Source organism: Cyprinus carpio, chromosome A23, assembly GCF_018340385.1.
Source record: "Cyprinus carpio isolate SPL01 chromosome A23, ASM1834038v1, whole genome shotgun sequence".
Lineage (NCBI taxonomy): Eukaryota > Metazoa > Chordata > Actinopteri > Cypriniformes > Cyprinidae > Cyprinus > Cyprinus carpio.
The window spans coordinates 19887841-19908078 of record NC_056594.1 but is presented as its reverse complement, the minus strand read 5'-3'; the positions used below and the strand labels follow the sequence as shown (position 1 = coordinate 19908078).

The 20238-nt window shown below is 36.8% G+C and overlaps 1 pseudogene; it reads left to right on the top strand.

Annotated features, from left to right (window-relative positions):
* Positions 1-1886: 1886 nt before the first annotated feature.
* Positions 1887-14065, top strand: LOC109081893 (annotated as a pseudogene).
* Positions 14066-20238: the final 6173 nt, after the last annotated feature.

Here is a 20238-nt window from a genome sequence, read left to right as displayed (position 1 = left end):
TTCGGTGTTTTTAGCAGAAGAATAAGTAAAACAATTAGTATTCTTGCAGCAGATCGAGTATAATCAGGACAGCTCTGCGAGTGTTGGACTCTGTCTCTCATAAATGTTCTCGTGCCCGCCACTACCAAAGGCGGCATGTTTGCGCATCGACAGAGCTATACGCGAAGGCGCCTGTGTAGGCCATGCGACGCTCGGATTTTGATGGTACAGCGTTGTTTTCTTCATTGAGGATTTAGTTTCGTATCGCTCATTTGTACCTTTCGCCCTTTTCCGTTTCTGGACGCCAGCTTGTAGTGCTGATAGCTCGGTCATTCTAGCGACCGCGGTCAGTCGTCGTAATCGATGCTGCTGGAAATCGCCGCAGAAATGTACGAGATGGAAAAAGGAGGGGAATCTGCGGCGCTTTTAGCGCTTATATCACGAAGTTCTTTACGACCGTCAGTCATTCAAGAACTTCATGACGGTATACCTCGATATAGGTGACGAGTTAAGAACAAACATCAGCTGCTGTCAAAGTCTGCTGCGAGCCTGCTTTATCTTTGTCAAACCTTCAGTTTGTTGATTTGAGTTCCTAATTTGAATATTTTCTAATCTATAGTAGAATTATACTTGTGTTCTTGTGTTGAATAATGTCTGTTATCTGCCGACAGCTGAGATGAATAGGGCTGATTGTCTCCTTGTGTGTCATAAAGGGAGACACATACTCGTATGCTTAATAATTATTTAAAAGGATGTATTAAAAGCCAGGTGTTTCAGTTGACTGTATTTATGTTGTGTTACATGTATGCATATATTTTGTGACTAAAAATATACAGTTATAATAGTGAAAATATTAATATTGATAGTAAAGTGTTATCTGGTTTCTATTTCTTTGTAAATTGTCACTTTGGATAAATGTTGTGTGATGTTTACAATTATTTTATATCTACTCACTATAGGTTCTGTAATGTTTAAGATCTATTTATTAATTTAAAACCATGTTGATTTTATTTATTTATTTTAAATTTAGTTTCAATTATATATATTTATTCTGCTCACTGTACTACTGTTACTGTTAAATTTTTTTAAATTTAAATACATTTTTCTAATAAATTTTTATTATTCATTTGTGACACCGCCCTAGACTTACTTACTTAATAATTTTTTATTTAGTTTAATTTAATTTTTTTTTATTTTGACCTTTGACTTAAGTCAATTTGAATAAAAACAATCTTTGAAATTTAATGATGTTAGTAGTTTTAAAGCGTATTATTATTAATTATTTTAACTAATTGTTTTATTTTGACAATTTTTAAGTAAGTTTTAATTTTAAAAAAATCTTTGATGCTTAATGTGTTAAAGCTATTTTTTTTTTTTTTTTTAAAGATATGGGCTATGTAAAAAAAAAAAAGTAAAAAAAAAAAAAAAAAAAAAAAAAAAAAAAAGATAGATAGATAGATATATATATATATATATATATATATAAAATTGTAATGTAATTAAAATTAATGTAACAGATCTATTTTTGTTTTAGTAATGTTGGAATAAAAATAAAAATAAACCAAGGGTGGTTAATGTATTGTTATAAGGCCCCAGAACATAAGCACCTCTTGTTACTACATCCACACATCTCTTTGGGCAACCTGTTTTCAGTTCTATTCTATTCTATTGTATTCTCTCTCTGAGTGCACAGAGCATGGTGGAGAGCATTCTCTCTACCAGAGATTGACGTTCTGTTGACCGCAAGCTGCCCAGATGGCTTGCCTGGAACCAGATGTGTTATTCTAGAGGAAGTGAGGCTGGTTTTGTTCAGCCGTTCTGGACATCACTGTCCTCCGCATCTCATGGTGAGCTCCCAGTAACCTCCGCAGGGTCTCACGGGAATGCTCTCGAGATCATGTGTCAGTATGCTTGAGGACTGTGTTGTTCCTGATGTTGGCTGTACCGTAAGAGGTACACCGGGCATGTCACGACGCCATAAAAAGAGTTGAGGAACTTTCCTCAGGAGTTATGAGCAGCTGAACGAACACAGGAGATTTCTCGAGAGGATCTTCGGAACCGTACATTCACCACAACACTTTGAAGCACATGTTGAGTGATCGCCGCAATATGAGCGGCTGTCTGAAGCCCAGAGAGTTGTGAGGAGGATCCAGCGCCGTGTGAGTCCTCCTGGTTACAACAATGAGATGTGTGTGTGTGTGTGGTTTCACGCCTCTCACATGCCGTGCCGTGCTGTGTGTGTAGTGTTACAGGAGGAGAGAGAGGTCAGCGCGGCCGTTTATAGCAGCCAGTGAGAAAACTCGTGGCGCAGTCTCATGCCGCTCAGACAAACCCAACTGGTTTTTTAAACTGCTGAAGATCGCGCTGGAAAACTGTGACTTAGACGAGGCTCGAGACATGCTGGATGACAAGTAACACTTCATCTGTCTGGTCTGTCTATCCATCTCTTCGTATCCCCAACATCATTCACCGTCACTCCGTGTATAATCCTCCACACGATGTTTCAGTGATGATGGGACGATGAGTTCATTCTGTCTCCTGATCGTGAATGTTCGTCCTGCAGATGGAAGGAGCTGCGCGCCGCGCAAGGCCAGCGAAGATGGGACCGCAGAGCCGGACAGCCATGATGACGACCGTGTTGTTTCGAGTTCAGAGACGGATGGCCGAGATCTGAAAGACATCTGCGATGCAGCCCAGCAACAAACAGCACGATGCGTCGCAGAGGACCCAAAGTGGCGTCTTCACAGGATCAACTAGCCCAACATCAAACACCATTACGTCACCTGAGAGCGATTGTGTGTGGCCAGATGTGACCCCTTTGACCTCTGCACAGGGAAAGCTGCCTCGAGCGATCACGGTGAGCGACAAGCTGCAGATGCGAATATCAGAAGGAAGCTGTATGTGCCCGCTGCTGCCGTCCAGGGCCAGAACACCATCATCTGCCCGCTCCACAGCGTGCCTGTAACAGTGCCTTAAAATGAAAATGCATGTCATTGATGTTATTAATATTAAATAATCCATATAAATATAAAAACTATTTTTCTTTGCTTTTATTAAATAAGTTGTTTCGTTTGTTACAGGTTATGTGAGTCTTGTTTTTTACAGTACAAGTCAGTCAATCTGAAATTTGCAAAAAATCCAGGAATGCTTTGATTCGATCCAATTTACACTCAGATGTGCGTCACAGTATGAAAGTTAACGATCAGTTATAAAGAATCCGCGTTATGATTTTTTGATGAAGAGATACAAGTGAAAAAAAAATGACACATACTGCATTGGATTGTAGAAAAAGCACACTCTTGACTTGTGCTGCTTTTCCTAACTGGTTCCTATTCCACTCAACTTCCATCAGGATGTGCGAAAAAAACTATTGTGGCGCTTGGCCATCAGTGAATTAGTCACCTGAAGGCAGTTTCCCGAAAAAATAAAAGCAATAGATCGTAGTTTTTGGAAGACGAATGGGTCGATGCTCTATGAACAGCTAGGTACAAACTTTTTTCACGGAGCATTTTTCCAGCAAGGGAGTCCCAACATCAGGTCCTATGATACCCTCACACACACACACACACACACACAGCACACACCACACATTGTGGGGTACATATCAAAAATATGAAGCCTCAAATCATTCATATTAGACATGATTTCTGAAGATCATGTGACACTGGAAGATCTGGAGTAATGATGCTGCGAAAATACAGACTTTGATTCACTAGAAATAAATTACAGTTTAACATTATATTTCACATAGAAAAACAGTTATTTTCAATTATAATATATATTTCAGAATTTTTACAGTATTGATCTTAATAAACTGCAGTCCTTTGTCTGCTAGCTAGAAGAGACTTCTTTCAGGGATACATTAAACCGTTTAGAATTATTCCAGATGTACACCATGACTGGTCCTCCTGTCTTGATAGCGTCTCCGAGTGTGTGTTGTGATCTGTAGGGTGACGTCGGGAATGTGTGGCGATATGGTATTATCTGTCCGTGCGCTGGCTCATTAGAGCATCATGATGTATCGTGGTGATGACTGGCTCAGATCCATGTGAATGCGCCTGCAGAGCGCTGATGTGCCTGTCCTCTGTGAGAGTCTGTCGACCATCCTGCTTCGACGAGGTGTCACAACACGACGGAAAACACCCCCTACAACAAAATCATGACACGATACCTGGACACCAAACCTCAACAGGCAGCACACACTCACTGCCACAGGTGCCACGACACCAGTATACTCTACCTTATGATTTCTATTATGTCTGTTACGTTTCTGTTTTCCATCCAACCAAATGCTTATCCATATAGGTCACACCGAGATGACTGTAAAAATAAACAACACTATCGGATAGATTCAGATTTTTACATTTTTTATTTGTATTTCATTTCCGTTTAGTGCTATTTTATGATTTATTTTTTATTTTATTGTATGTAGGGGTCACAGAGTTGTTGCTGGAGAAAATAACCACACCTGAATAGATGCGCCATTCATCACAAGTTCTCTCAGCCCTATCTTATCAATCCTATTTTGTTTTATTTTTATTCTTATTTTATTATTATTAATTTTCTTATTTTTCTTTTTCACCCAATATTATCCAATGCTGTTTTGTGGTTCTATTTTATTAATTAATTATTTTAATTTTATTTTATTATAACCCACAGTATATTGTCTTATCCAGTCCAGTTTTGTTCTATTTTTTAATGAATTATTTTATTTTATTTTATTGTTTGTTTGTTTTTTTCCACCCAATATTATCCAATCCTGTTTATTTAATTTTATTACCCAGTATATTGTCTTATCCAGTTCTGTTTTGTTCTATTTTTAAATGAATTATTTTGTTTTATTTTTATTTTATTATAACACCAGTATATTATCGTATCCAATCCTGTTTTGTTCTGTTTTTAAAATTATTTTACTTTATTTTATTTATTTTTATTTTACTTTATTTTACATCTTGATCTTGAACTGCTTGTCCTATGTAGAGTCGTAGCTATGTAGAGTCCTTCAAAGTCTTTTCTATTATGTTCAGTTGTATTCTGTTCTTTCCTTATATTCCTGTCCTGATTGGTTTTCCCCTGTCTCAGATTGTGTGGGCCTGACAGCGTCGGTTCGGCATTGGTTCATTCAAGAATGGACTGGAGGCAGAGAACAACATCTTACAGCTCTGTGCCAACCTGGATACCAGGGTCATCACTGCAGTTACCCGAAACACAAGGATGAGCTCAAGTCATCACGTGCCTGCATACAAGAGAAAGGTCAGCGGATGCAATATACAATATACCACACATCTGTGCCGTTACCTATGACACACATGATTATTAAGCACATGTATTGTGTGCATGTGTCAGCTTTCTTTGAGGTTCCAACAAGTTGCATGAGTCACCCCTTCAATCAGAATAATCAAAAACATCATGAGTAACATTGAGCAGCTGGCGCAGAAGACCTTCAACATCGGTCGCACTTGGTCCACACCTCCATACCGCATACTGTACTAACACACACACACACTAACACAACGTACATGTTGTCTCTCAGAACAACGAGGCCTGTCGTAACATCAGAGACCGCGAGTACGGCTCGCAGAAATACGAGCAGTGGATCGTTTCTGTTCAGAAGAGCTGCAAAGTCTTACAGATGAAGAACAAAGACGAGGAGAGACGCATCTGCAGAGAACTCTACAACTACACTGAACACCTGCGGGTGAGAGAGAGAGAGAGAGAGAGAGAGATAGATGGATGGATGGATGGATAGATAGATAGACAGACAGACGGATAGTGTTAGACTGATGGAGGATAGATAGATAGACCAGATAGTTGGAGAGAATAGAAGATAGAGGTAGATAGATTGATAGACCAGACAGACAGACAGACAGACAGAAAGAGCCGATAGATCGATAGGATAGAGAGATAGGATGGATAGATAGACTTACAGACAGAGACATGACAGACAGATAGATTAGATAGATAGATAGATAGACAGATAGATAGATAGATAGATAGATAGATAGATAGATAGATAGATAGATAGATCGATACGAACAGCACATGATAGATAGAGAGAAGATAGTAGGAGATAGCATAGATAGATAGATAGATTAGAATAGATCAGATAGACAGAAAGACCGACAGCCAGACAGACAGATAGTAGGAGTAGATGGACAGACAGACAGACAGAGATAGATAGATAGATAGACAGATAGATGAGATAGTAGACAGATAGCTAGATCACATAAATAGACGACAGACAGAACCAGGACAGACGGATAGAGATAGATAGATCGATAGATAGATAGATAGACAGGACCCACAGACAGACAGACAGACAGACAGATAAGATAGGATAGAGAGACAGATAGATAGACAGCCAGACAGACAGACAGACAGATAGATACCGACGACAGGACAGATAGATCGATAGATAGATGAATAGATAGATAGCTGATACAGACAGACAGGACAGTCAGACAGATAGAACAGACAGCTCGATAGATAGATAGATGACAGGACTAGACAGGAAGTGCCGGACAGACACACGGACAGATAGATAGATAGTACGATAGATAGGGAAGATAGATAGATAGAAGAAGATCGGATAGATAGATAGCTAGATGAAAGACCAAGACAGATAGACGGACAGATCAGATAGATAGATAGATAGATAGTGACAGATAGAAGATAGATAGTATTACACTAGGACAGACAGGACAGGATTAGATAGATAGATAGAATAGATAGATAGACAGACGGATAGATTAGATAGACTAGATCGATAGGATAAGAGGAGAGACAGAGGAACAGATAGAAGTGATAGTGCCGAACAGACAGAAGGCACTGGATGCGATAGAAGGATAGATAGATAGATAGACAGATAGATAGATAGACAGACAGGAAGACAGGACCAGATAGAAGTAGCTAGAACAGATAGATTGATCGATAGATATGATCGGATAGGAAGACAGATCAGAGAGTACAAGACGACAGATAGACAGATAGATAGATAGATGTAGTGATGAGGTATAGAGAGAAATAGATAGATAGATTAGATAGATAGATGGACAGATGACAGACAGACAGAAAGACAAATAGACGGATAGATAGATAGAGAGAGAGATAGATTAGATAGATTACCAAGACAGACAGAAGCAGACAGATTAGCTAGACAGATAGTAGACAGCTAGATAGATAGATAGATAGATAGATAGAAGGATTAGATAGACTGACAGGACAGATACAGACAACAGACAGAAGCGGATAGCATAGATAGATAGATAGATAGAACAGATTAGACAGACAGGCTAGACAGCAGGAGAAGCTAGGATAGCTAGTTAGGATAGATAGATAGATGATGTTGATAGATAAGATTACAGACAGATTTAGATAGCACAGGAGGTGGTATAGAGAGAAAAGATAGATAGAATAGATAGTTAGACAGACAGACAGATAGATAGACATGACAGACGGATGATAGACAGATAGACAGATAGATGATTGAGTTATTGATTGATTGATTGATTGATTGATTGATTGTATTGAATAGATGATTAGATAGACAGACAGACAGACGGATAGACAGACAAACGATAGACGGATAGACAGTCAAGGATGGAGGATGGATGGATGGATGGATGGATAGATAGACAGACAGATAGATAGACAAATGGACAGACAGATGGATAGACAGACAGATGGATTAGTACAGACAGCCGGGATTAGATAGACAGAAGAGATAGATAGATAGAAAGACAGACAGAAAGACAGACAGGACAGACGGATAGATAGACGATAGATTGATTGATTGATTGATTATTGAGTATTGATTGATAGATAGACAGACAGACAGCAGACTAGAAGCCAGGACGGATAGGGGTGTAGACAGATAGAGGTTGATTGATTGATTGATGATTGATTGATGATTGATTGATGATAGACAGACAGACAGAGACATTAATGATAGGACAGAACGGAACAGGATATGACAGAACAGAATAGATTATGATTGATTGATGATTGATTGATCTGATAGACAGACAGATAGAATAGGACAGACAGAATGCGTAGTACAGGATAGAACTAGACAGATAGATGAGTAGGATTGATTGATTGACGTGATTGATTGATTGCATTGAACATTGATTTAGACAGACAGAAGAGAAGATAAGATCGAATAGACAGCATAAGCCCAGATTAGACAGATAGATGATTGATTGATAGATTAGATGATTATTGATTGATGATTGATAGACAGACAGACAGATAGAAAAGAATAGAATGACGACGGAATAGGAATAGGGCAGAATAGAATAGATAGATTGATTGCATAGATTGCATTGATGAATCTGATATGAGCAGACCAGACAGACAGTACGAAGAAATGAATAGCATAGTGTAGTTCGATTGTGCATCATAGTAACTCAGATAGATAGATCCAGCCATAGCGGAGATTGATAGCAAAGATCAAGATAAGTGCAGATTAACAACATGCTGTAAACTATTGTTCGTTGTTTGTTCATGATGTCTAGTACTTCAAATTAGACATTATTGTAAGAGTGTTACCATAATAATAAAATAATGACGCTGATCAAATATCATGTGATAAGAATCTGATATACATTTGTTTTCATCTCCTCAGTCCAATATAATGCGAGTGCTATGATTATTATAAAACCGCACGGCTGAGACTAAAGATGGACCGCCTGGATTATATGGACGCGGGGGTGTTCTTTGTCAAAGTCCGAACGCCCGGCTTACTCGACGAGACCGCATTAGGAAAATCCCTGACGCTCTACGACTGTAAAGTCAATCTCAATTTATGAACTGACAGACAGCAGCTTCAACAACTGAGAATTAGAGTCTGAAAGTGTAGTGTGAGTGTGTTTGTGTAAAATGTGAATGCAGGTCAGGCCGCAAATTTACTGCCTTGGCCACGAAAAGAAAAAAACACTAACTTTAGATGCAGCTGATCATTCATAATGTATTGAGTGCATGTTACACTAACGATCACCGACGCGCACGTCATGTTTGTTTAAGACACTAGTTGTTATCGCCGATTTTAGACGTTCTGACCTTGAGTTATGCTGACGATCTAGCACATGCTTCAAAACTATTTAGTTTCTTGATTCACTATGTAGTGTTTCTACACCATTATAAAATAAGGCCATGTTAAAAAGGAAATGGAGTGATGAGATGATCTAACTTAATGTTCCTGCAAGCCTGCGAGTTCTGATGAGGGGAAACTTTTTAATCCACTTTACTTCCGATCAGCGTGGGAATCCAAACATTCGTATCATGCCCAAAACAGACTGACTTGATGTATAGTTTATGATTTGACAAATTACAGTTAATTAAAACTAAAATGTTCATGTTCAAATTAAAGCTCAAGGGTTTAATGTTTGAAAATGTTAATAAAATTGTATTTTAATTTTACAGTGCTGACCTATAATATAATACTACAATGAATCATACTAAGATAATAATTTTTGATTGTGGTTGTCTCGTGCATTATTTTGTAATATTATTATTGGTTATTTAATATAAAATTAGTATCATAAATATTTTTATTTTACAGTTACAATTATTATTTTTTTGTAGTATTATTATTTTATTATTCATATTTATATATAATCACTTTTTTTCTGGTCACCCTGAGCTTTTATTAACTGCTCTTAAACTAAAAAAAAAGGTCAGAATGATTTTGTCAGAATAATTGCAATTAGATTTTTTTTTTTTAATTCTTTCAGTTGTTGTTAATATTTTGAATTACTTTTTTTTTTTAAGTTTTAGTAATTGTGTTTTTATCTATGTAGTTATTATTTTTTTTATTTTGGTTTTGTTGTTTTTAGGACAATGAAAATGAAAATGAGAAATTTTATTTCAATTAACTTTTTTTTTTTTTTAAATAATGCATTTTTTAATGGTCTTCAGTCAGATGTGATGTGCGTTTGTGTTGTTGTGCTGCAGGAATGACTCCGAACAATCAGAAGGGGGATTCTGGAGTCTTTTAAGAGCTCCGATCAGAGCAAGATGCTCATCGCCACATCGATTAAGCTGATGAAGGCATCGATATCCCACAGTGCAACTTGGTTCTGATGTATGAATATGTGGGGAGCGTGGTAAAGATGGTGCAAGTTCGAGGTAACAAACATATGCACATGCTCTCACACACACACATAACACACACAGACACTCCCTCTGATGCATAAGTGTTTGTGTGTGTGTGTGTGTATGCAGGTCGTGGTCGGCGGAGGGCAGCCGTTGTTTCCTGATCTCCAGTAATAAGGAGAGCGCGTGCGAAGGAGAAAATAAACATGTTTTAAGGAGAAGATGGTGGAGGAAGCCATCGTGCAGCTGCAGAGCCACTCGCCCCGCCGACCTCAGTAACAAGGTTCTGCACTTCCACCGCATGTTTTAAACATTAGTGCATCTCTGCTGCATGGCGTCGCTAGACAGTACGAAACATGTGTGTGTGTGTTCAGGTGGACATGTTGCAGAGGGAAGATAAAGCCCGGAGGGACACATCAGCTCCAGTCCCGAAAAAACCCAAAACCCAGGGCGAGTTACGAGCTCCTCTGCAGCAAGTGCAAGAAGTTTGCATGCATGAGTGACGACATCAGAGTCGTGCAGGTATCACCTTCATAATTTAAATGCTCAAACCCCTTAAAAACTTCAAGCTTTTAAACTACTACTTCAAACTTTAAAATACTTAACCTTCAAACTTAAAGCTTTTCAAATTACTTAAAACTTAAAAATACTTAAAACATTCAAACTTTAAGCATTTCAATCTAATTCCAGTTTTAAAAATACTTAAATTCTTCCAACTTTAAGCCTTTCAAACTACTTCAAACTTAATAGATACATAAAACCATCAAATGTCAAGCCTTTTTAAATGACTTCAAACTTTAAAATATTAAAAACTTACGAACTTCAAGCTTTTTAAACTAATTCGAACTTTAAAAATACTTAAAACCTACAAACGTCAAGCTTTTAAACTACTTCAAACATAAAAGTATTTAACTGTCAAGCTTCAATCTTTTAAAATAACTTCAAACTTAAAAATACTTAAAACCTTAAAACCTTCAATCCTTTGAGACAATTTCAAACTTAAAAATATTAAAAATATTCAAACTTCTAGCTTTTCAAACTACTTAAAACTTAAAAATACTTAAAACATTCAAACTTTAAGCATTTCAATCTAATTCCAATTTAAAAATACTTAAATTCTTTTCAACTTTAAGCTCTTCAAATACTTCAAACTTAATAGATACATAAAACCATCAAAATTTTTTTCAAAGCTTTTTAAATGACTTCAAACTTTTAAAATATTAAAAACTTCATTTAACTTCAATCTTTTTAAACTATTTCGAACTTAAAAATACTTAAAACCTACAAAACGTAAAGCATTTAAACTACTGTACTTCAAAAACATAAAAATACTTAACTGTGAAGCTTCAATCTTTTAAAATAAACTTTAAACATAAAAAATTCTTTAAAAAACCTTCAAATCTTAAACTTCTTTTTAAAATATTTCAAACTTAAAATTACTTCAAACTACTAAAAAAAACCTTCCTTCTTTTAAAACTTCAATCTACAGACTTCAAGCTTTTTAAGCACTTCGAACTTAAAAGTTTATATTATAAAAACATTAAAAAATATTCAAACTGTAAACTAGCTTTTCAAACTACTTAAAACTTAAAAATACTATGTTTTAAATCATGGCAAAACAAACAACATATCTTATATACAAAAACCTTAAAAAAATCAAAAAACAACCATATAAAACACCTCAAAATTAAAAAACACCAAAAATTAAAAATTCAAACTTTACTTAAAAAAACACTTGAAATCCTTCACTGCTTTTAAACTACTTCAAACTTGAAAGTACTTAACTTTCAAACTTTAAGCTTTTTCAAACTACTTCAAACTTAAAAATCACTTAAAACCTTTAAACTTCTAGCTTTTCAGACTACTTAAAAAATGTAAAATACTTAACTGTCAAGCTTTTCCCCTATATTCCAAATTTTATAAAAAACTACTTAACCTGAAGCTTCAAAAACTGCTTTAAAACATAAAAATACTTAAAACCTTCAAACTTCAAGCTTTTTACAGTATTTAAAACTGCAAAAATACCTAAAAACCTTTAAACTCCAGGCCTTTTTTTTAATACTACCTCAAACTTAACTTTAAAAATACTTGAAACCTTTAAATGGCCAAGCTTTTTAAACCTCCTCTCCTGACTAGGATTTTCTCAAGCCAGCATTAAAAAAGTTTGTCTACATATTTTACTATCTAGTTTATAATTAGAGTTTAAAATTGGGAAAAAAAAACATTAAATAAAAAAGGTCATTGAAATTTAACTTTCTATTTAAACTTTTTTATCTTACCCTCTAAATTTTTTCTTTTTACTAATGTCAGTTTATCACTCACTTTTCTGTCTTTTTCTCAGAATTAAGCACTTTATTATCTCACAACTGCAAATTATAAGCTCTAAAAAATGCAAAATTCCTTTATGAAAAAAAGGGTCAGAAATTGTGAGATAAAAGTGCGACAACATTTATCCTTTTTTATTTTTTTCCCTCTCGTTACGGAAACAAGCTTCCATAGAACCGCAGGAACATATGAACGTGTTTGTGAAACTCTATTGGTTCTCTAGATTTTCTAGGAAAGTGTTCATTTTGAGGAACCATCGCTCTGTTCGTTTCTCTTCTATCATCTTTCTCATTCTCTCTGTTCCGCAGGGCGCTCATCACATCGTTCTGGATCGCTCCATGTTGCCCAAGCGCTTGTACAACCGCTTCTCCCATAAGAACCCCAAGAGCCTTCTCTGGCTTCTGTAAGAAAGAGAAGATGCTCTGTGCCGCGTGCAAGCATGACTGGGGGGTCTCATCGCCTCTTACCTCACCATCCAGGTGACTCTGAGCATTTTATTCTCAGCAAGAGAATGATTCTGAGCACTCTTATTTAACTGTCATGTATGATATACTATTCGTTTTTGTTTATATTTTGAATTATATATTTTATTTTTGAATTTTTTTTTTCATTTTAATTTTGCTTCAATGTTGGTATTTTTTTGTGTTTTGTCATTTTTATAGTTTTTATATATCTATAATATTGATCAGTTGTTTTACTACTCAACTAAAAATAAACCAAAAAAAAGAAGAAATGTTGCCTTAGCAACAACCTGAAATATATATATATATATATTTTTTAAATTTTTATTTTTATTTTTTAATGTTCATTTTATTTGTAATTTTTTTTTTATGGTTTTAGTTAACGATAATTGTTTTTTACTTACCATTAATCATACTGTAGTGATATTTTTAAAAAGAAAATATATATTTTTTTATAACAGCAACATAAAATGCATTAAACATTACATTACACCAGGGCTTCCAACACTGGGCTTAATGTAAGAACTGCAGTAGGTTTGATCGACTTGATAAAAAACTAATAATTAATTAAATAAACTTGAACACTAAAAATATAAATATTTTATTTTTAGTTTATATTTAGTTTACTTGCATGTCAATGTGACCATTGACCAACATCAGAGAACCTTAAACATGCAAATGTGTTGTTAAATTATTTGAAATATGAACTTCCTCTGAGATATTACTAGTAAATATTTTATTTTAAGGGGTTTGGCTGACAAAAAAAAAAAAAAAAGAACATTTAAAAGAGAAAAAAGAAGAATTAGGGAGAATCAGTAAATTGTGAATGACTTACTGCCATTGTGTGAATATAATCGTGCAATAAATAACTAATCTGATTATGAGCATTTATAATCTAATTTATTTTTGGAATCTGATTACATGTAATCAGTTACTACCCAGCACTGGTACAGCACAAATACTTGATTCTGTGTATTAATTCAAATTTGGTCATAAACGAGTGAATTCCTGTCGTCGTTTGACTCCAGGATCTGCCGCTGTTGAAGATCGAGAGTTATGTGGTGCAGGACTGCGTCACTCGCAGGCAGGATTGCTTCAGGAAGTGGCGTGATGTGCCGTTTGCCATGCGGGCGTTGACATGCGGAGATCACGACGAGACGTGCCCCGGCCGAGAGACACACGCACCAGAATCTGTGAAAGTTTAGCTCACGTTCCGCATGTGTGTTTTTGTATGGATTCATGGGGAGATTACGCTAAAATATAATTCCAAACATGGACTAACAATGAGGAACTTTCTCATCTTATCCTAGGTGGATCTAACTTGTGGGAGGTATGTTGGGGAAATTTTGAGTGGATTCACTGTAGATTGTGTAATCCGACGATGATATGTCCTCTTAAACCAACCACACTCACTCACACACACACACCCACACACACACAAAAGACACAACAAAACAGATAATTTAACCGTAATCACAAGTAAGTCTCATTATTTTTTGACTGTTAACATGGAACTTTAATGCAAATGACACCTTTATTGTTTTTTATGTATTGTATTTTAATTGTTTGAACTGGGACAGGGTGGCTTGTATGGTCCTCGTGAAATTTCAAACGGACGTAATTAGTAGACCAATGACTTTGTGAAGCTAGCCTTAGTCATGTATGTGTGTAATGTCTGATTGTCAATGTGTTCATTATTAAAACTCATTAATAATGCAATTATTGATATGAATTTATCTGATACATTCATATAAATGTTTTGTTTGTTGAAGATAACTGAAATGAAATAATAATCAAAATAAAATATTAATATTCATTATGAAATCTACCCAATATAATTTTTTTATGTTAAGAAAAGGCATTGCATGTAACATAATTTCATGGCAATTAAGCACATTTTTTATTTTTGTATTTCCAAAGTGTAATTTGTAATCGCAGAAATGCTGTAAAACTGTGTGTGTGTGGTTGTGTGTGTACTTATTATAGATAGACAGTACAGACCAAAACGTTTTGGAAACATTACTATTTTAACTGTTTTTGAAAGAATCGTTCTCTTCTCCTCATCAAGGCCTGCATTTATTTGATCAAAAATACAGACAAAAATACACAGTAATATGGGCTTATATTATTACAACTATGTAAAATAATAGTTTTCTATTTGAATATACTTTAAAAAAAAAATAAGGTTATTCCTGTGATGCAAAGCTGAATTTTCAGCATCATTACTCTCCAGCCTTCAGTGTCACATGGTATAACATTCCAGTCTATCACATGATCATTTAGAAATCATTCTAATATTCTGATTTAGTAGGGAGGTTGGAAACCGTTCTGCTGTCTTAATATATTAGAGGAATAAAAGGTTTTTGTGTAAAAAGAACAACTGCATTTATTAGGCTAAATACAAAAAGCAAAAAATTCTAATAATATTATATTCTAATAATATAGTTCTTACTATCACTTTTATTCAATTTAACACATGCTTGCTGAGAATAAAAGTATTGATTTTATTTAAGAAGAAGAAAGAAAAAAAAACTTACTGAACCCCAAATTACTGACCAGTAGTGTATATTGTTATTACAAAATATTTATATTTTTACAACCCCCAACTTAGCACTATTTTTTTTTTTTTTTTTTTTTTTTTTGTACATTTTATTGCATCAAAGTATCCGTAAAATACAAGCTATCCACGATGTTCTGAAAAACTATTAAGCAGCAGAACTGTTTCACAACTTTGATAATGAAGCATCATATTAGAATGATTTCTAAAAGGATCATGTGATAATGATCCTAAAAATGTCAGAACTTTGCATCCAGCAGAGGAAATAAATGATAATGTTAAAGTATAATAAATTTAAAAAACAATTATTTTTTTTACAAAAAAAATTTGGTAATAAATATATCACAATATTACTGGTTTTTTTTCTGTAGTTTTTTGATCTCAAATAAATGCACGGCCTTGATGGGAGCAGAAGAAACCTTCTTTCAAAAAGCACATAAAAATAGTAATGTTCCAAGTCTTTTGGTCTGTACTGTTATATATGTTCGTATTGTATTTATGACATTATATGGTGAGTATTTGTGGAAACTGGTTTTAAAATTAAACGCAAACTGAAATATAAAATTCATCATATTACAATAATTCCACAGACACTAGAATCAGTAAACAAACGAATAAAAACTTCAAAATGTTTAAAACATCGGAAATAGGCACTTGGCAGAGACTTGGGAAGAATGTGGATTAATTGGTTTAAAAACTAATTACAATAAAAAAGGCCTTAAAAATTAGGATCATTTTTCTATCTTTCTCTAAAATGGCCTTAAAATTGGATCATTTTTCCTATATTTTCTGTATGATAAATTTATTGGCCGGGGGGGTGGAAAATCATTCAAGTAAAAGGAGTAAGGTTAGGTCTATACAGTCCTTTTAGTTAAGATGAGTGCCTGCAATCCAGCGTTCGCTTGCATTCCAGAGCAGGGAGAGGTGGGTGTGGGGGAATAAACAGCGGCGTTCATCAAAGCACGAAGGCGTCAGAGTCATCCATGCGTCATGATGCACTTTGATGTTTGTGTTCTTACTAGAAATTAGGACCAGCGTTTCAGACAAGAAAACCAGTGACAACCAGCTTTCATTAAGGTACAGCACCGTGCTGGGTCGGATACTGCCATGGAAATATTCATGCCTTTTCAAGCATATAGAAGATAGGGTGTGGTGGGTGTAAGTGGTGGTGAGCGAGAGAGGAACGAGAGAGAGAGTGTCTGAAGTGTGTGACAGCGAGAGAGAAGTGTGTGTTTTGGTGCGTGTGTTGTGTGTGTGTGTGCAGAGGAGAGAGAGCTAGAAGAGAGAGAGAGTGTGTGTGTTGTGTGTGTGTGTGTTGTGTGTATGTGTGTGATTGATGAGAGAGAGAGCGATAGAGTGTGTGTGTATACGTGTGTGTGTGATGGTGTGTGGTGCTGTGGTGGGTGTGTGTGTGGGTGTGTATGGGCTGTGGTGTCCTTGTGTGTGTGTGTGTGTGACCGAAGATTGTGTGAGTGTGTGTGTGTGAGACCAGAGAGGTGTGTGTGTGACTAGCCGAGATGACGAGAGGATAGCTGAGGTGTGCGTGACCTGAGGAAAGAGTGTGTGGTGTGTGTGTGGTGTGTGTGTGTGTGTGTGTGTGTGTGTGTGTGACTGAGATGAGAGAGAGAGAGTGTGTGTGGATGAGAGAGAGTGTGTGTGTGTGTGTGTGTGTGTTGTGTGTGGATGTAGTGTTGTGACTGAAGAGAGAGTGTGTGTGTGAGAGCTGTGTGTGCGACAAGAGAGGAGAGCGAGTGTCGTGTGTGACTGAGAAGAGAGAGTGTGTGTGTGTGTGTGTGTGTGACTGAGAGAGCGAGCGAGAGAGTATGTGTTTGTGTGTGTATGTGTTGTGAGAGAGAGAGAGAGAGAGAGAGATGAGAGAGTGTGTGTGGTGTGTGTGTGTGTGTGTTGGTTTTTGTGTGCTGAGAGAGAGAGAGACGTATGGTGTGTGTGTATGTGTGTGAGAGAGAGAGAGAGAGTATGTGTGTGTGTGTGTGTGGTATGTGTGAGAGAGTGTGTGTGGTGTGGAGAGTGTGTGTATTTGTTGTGAGTGTGTGTGTGTGAGAGAGAGACTGAGTGAGAGAGAGAGAGAATGTGTGAGTGTGTATGTCTGTGTGAGAGAGAGAGAGAGAGAGAGAGTGTGTGTGTGTGTGTGTGTGTGTCTGAGAGAGAGAGAGTGTGTGTGTGTGTGTGTGTGTGTGTGTGTGTGTGTGTGTGTGTGTGTGTGTGTGTGTGTGTGTGTGTGTGACAGAGAGAGAGAGAGTGTGTGAGAGTGTGTGTGTGACAGAGAGAGAGAGTGTGTGTGTGACAGAGAGAGAGTGTGCGTGTGACTGAGAGAGAGTGTGTGTGAGAGTGTGTGTGACTGAGAGAGAGTGTGTGTGTGTGAGAGTGTGTGTGTGACAGAGAGTGTGTGAGGAGTGTGTGTGTACAGGAGAAAGTGTGGTGTGGTGTGTGGACTGAGAGAGAGTGAGAGGGAGAGAGAGAGAGTGGTGTGTGTGGTGTGTGTGTGTGTGTGTGACAGAGAAGAGAGAGTTGTTGTGTGAGAGGTGTGTTGTGTGAGAGGAGAGAGCGTGTGTGTGTTTGTGTGAGAGAGTGTCCTATCTGCATGTGAGAGAGAGAGACACGTGTGTGTGTGTGTGTGTTTGTGTGAGAGAGAAGAAGGTGTATGTGTTTGTGGTAGAGAGAGTGTTGTGTGTGAGAGAGAGAGAGTGCTGTGTGTGAGAGAGTGTGTGTGTGAGAGGAGAGCGTGAGCGAGATGAGAGTGTGTGTGTGATGAGAGTGTGGTGTGTGTGAAGAGTGTTGTGTGGAGAGAGAGACGAGAGTGTGTGTGTGTACAGAGGAGAGATGTATATGGCAGGAGAATATGTCTTTGTCCCTCACTCACACACCATCACAAACACACACACACACACACACACCCAACAAACTCACAACACACCCACAAAACACAACACACACACAGGCGACGTGTGGTGATGTAAATCTAGGCAGAGTGAAGGCATCTCTCAGCGCCTCCTCATTCTAGAAACTAGCCGGGCCTGAATGTCTTGTAATTCTGTGCGCCTAGCAACATGGGAGTCGTATAGAGGCCCAAAACAATAATAGATGACATTGTACAGTGATTGGCCTGAGCGCTTTAACGCGTAGATATGTACCTACGCCATCTTTTCCTGCTCATCTGTGCTCGAAGGGCTCAGCATTACGAAAACGCCATTTACACCAATAAATATTAATCACGTCGTAGTGTCAGCTCTCGATACACATTATCTGAGGTTAAATCGAACTAATTGTTGTATTGATGTGAGAATCCAATCAATGCATTTCCCACAATGGGTTATGGCTGCATGATGGGGTGTTCTGCACAACATAATAGGAGGGACACACAGAAAAAAGTCACAGTTGCAAAAAGGATCACAGTTAATCAACAATGCCATCCTAAGAGTCTCTTCTTCCTCAAGAACAGTTGAGGCGTCACTGACCGCAATAAACAAAGTCCTTTCTTGAACGTCTTTAGTTAAAAACAAAAAACAACTTTTCTACAATGCAAATACAGAAAGGTGGTTTTAAAGGAAACTGTTCGCTCAGAGGACGAACCTTCTGTCGTTCATTTATGCCACCCATAACTGTCTGGACTTACTTTTCTTCTGTGGAAACAAGGATGACGGTTTCACGAATATTTGGTGTTTCCTTTCAGTCATATGGCCACGCAGCTCAGGTTCACCACACGCGGTGGTCTGGGGACTAAAAATGTCCAAAAAACTGAAAAATCTTGTATTTCGAATTTCTCAGAAGACAAGAAGACAAGGTCTAGCGAAACCTAATAATTAATAGTGCATGAAACGTATGGGACTGGTTTTGCATCCGTAACAGAGTTGTGGGCTTTCTTTATTTCCTGTAAGGTGAAGAATTTTTAAAGGAATATACTGGTTAATCATATTAAAAGTAAAATGGTTGGGTTTTGACTGACAAACCAAGTGTCTTTTGTTGCAAACACAAAAAATGGCTTCATGAGAACCTATATTATAATTGCTGTAACCTAATGGAGCCCATTTTCTGTGGACAGTGTGAATTTTCCAATTTATATCCTGGTTTTCAATCAAATGAAAAGGGGAGGTTAAATGATTGTTACTGACTACAAATGTCTGTCACGCCAAATCACAAAAGATCCATAGAATTAATGAGAACTCAATGGTTGTATGATCAGTATGGACTTTCTACTGTGGACAAACTGTGTAAGTTTTAAAGTATATCTATGTGCTTCTTTCTAAGCAAAATAAAAAAGGAACTGATCCATGGAAATGTTTTACGTGCTTAATGAGGAGTTTTGTGACAAAAAAAAGTAAAAACAATTCAGGTCTTTTCCAAAAAAGCAAACAACCGACGCGCAGAGAACATAATACTATAGAGCCCTTAATCGTATGGACTAGCTGTTTAGTAACCTAAAACCTGTATCTATGACTGACTTTCTGGTGGGGAACAGGTGTGAAATTTTACAAGGAATATCATGGTTCGGTCATAAGTGATTATTTATGCATTCCAATGCTTTTACCAACACAAAACTATCATATGAACTTCAGATGAAACTATCATATAGTGAATTATAATCCGTATGGACGGATTTTTTGCGGTTGGTTTCGTGATTCTTAGAGGTGGGACAGACTAATTTGCTTTCCAATGCATATTTCTTTGACTAACGTCCTTCTTGTCCCAAGGCTGTAGGAAGAAAAGCGGATGTGATTTGTTGAAAGAAATGAGGGGTGGAGTACATGATGACTGTATATTCACTGTACAGCGTGAAATAATTGCCTTAAGCTCAGATGGTGG